At 46.7% G+C, this 1,509-nt stretch overlaps 1 pseudogene; it reads right to left on the reverse strand.

The window, feature by feature from the left end:
- Positions 1-211: 211 nt before the first annotated feature.
- LOC110570962 lies at positions 212-1,237 on the reverse strand (annotated as a pseudogene).
- Between the last annotated feature and the right edge of the window lie 272 nt (positions 1,238-1,509).

Here is a 1,509-nt window from a genome sequence, read left to right on the forward strand (position 1 = left end):
CTAGAATTCTATTCCTACAAAAGCAAAACTGGAAAACTGCAGGTAGAGATTTGTATATTTGGTGTAATGCAGAACGAGTTACATGACAAAGGCTGACAAAACTTTAAGACTTCAGATTTTGGAAACAAGATACTACATGCTTTAAACTGGAGGGTCTTTTAGGATTAAACTCAAACATAGCTATATTCACACTTGGAAGCACTTGGACAACTCACGGCTGAAAATCCCATACCGTGCTTGTTGTCAATCCATTGTTTTCCCTCCTGGTAGGCTCTGGAAGTGAATATTCTACCACTTTGTGCAGTTGATGTTGAATGCTATGTCCACTGAACTGCGGTCGTCCAGAGTCACCAGTCAAGACTCGAGTTCTGTGGGTCCAAAAGCAATTCTTCAGCCATTGATGAAGACTGTCTGCAAGGTCTTCATCATAAAACATATCTCCAAGCACAACAAGGTCCCACTTACCTTGTTCTAAGTCCAAAATGTTTTTGGTTAAAATGCGAAAAGGATCCAGTTGGTTCAACTCACAATTCAGTGTGATAGCCATTCCTGCAATAGGGTCTATGTCGTTGGCCAAGATCCTTGATGCCCTGCTCATCTTGGCAGCTATAGCAGTGGCTCCACATCCACTCCCAATATCTAACACAGACTTTCCTCTCACAACATCAGGATTATCCAGGGCGCCTGGGTGGCTCAGTCGTTAGGCGTCTGCCTTCGGCTCAGGTCATGATCCCAGGGTCCTGGGATCGAGCCCCGCATCGCGCTCCCTGCTCGGCAAGAAGCCTGCTTCTCCCTCTCCCATTCCCCCTGCTTGTGTTCCTGCTCTCGCTCTCTCTCTCTCTGTCAAATAAATAAATAAAATCTTTAAGAAAAAGAAAAAAAAACAAAACATCAGGATTATCCAAAAGATATCTAGATAGGGCCTGGCCTCCTGGCCAGTAGATTGCCCGGTAAGTTTCGCAGTAGGATCACAGGTCAGCTTTTTGCCACCAGAACTTGCATCTGGGCGTCAGAAGCCGCAACTGGATTTCAGGGGTGAGGCTGCCACTGCTGGTGACTCCAGTATTCTCCTCCAGGAAAGCTTTCATCTCAGGGTCCAAAAAGCTTCCAGTTCCTCTCCAGGGTGAATGGCCCCAGGGAAACAGGAAAGACCATTGCTTCTCACAGCTTTCAGAAAGACACCACAGTGGTTCATGGGAAATGGTGCACATACTCTCCAACCTAGGCTCGAAGCCATTGGTCCTTTTCCAAAACACAGTTCTGTCAGTGTTGCTGTTGGTAAGAGCTGCTGCTCCTCGTGAGGAAGGAAGGGTCCGGCTGCCACGGTGATCTCAACTGGAATCTGTGGGTCTCTTTAAGCAGGCACTGTGAACAAAATAAGTCTCCATCTTTGGGAAGCTTAGACTCTAGCAGTGAGGTAGAGCTATTACCAGGGCAAACACAGTTCTTGCCTTTATGAAGTCTTGCCAAGAGTTGTGGAGGTTACCAAACTTTGTGTGTCTTTCCTGG

The sequence above is a fragment of the Neomonachus schauinslandi genome, chromosome 11, assembly GCF_002201575.2.
Source record: "Neomonachus schauinslandi chromosome 11, ASM220157v2, whole genome shotgun sequence".
NCBI lineage: Eukaryota > Metazoa > Chordata > Mammalia > Carnivora > Phocidae > Neomonachus > Neomonachus schauinslandi.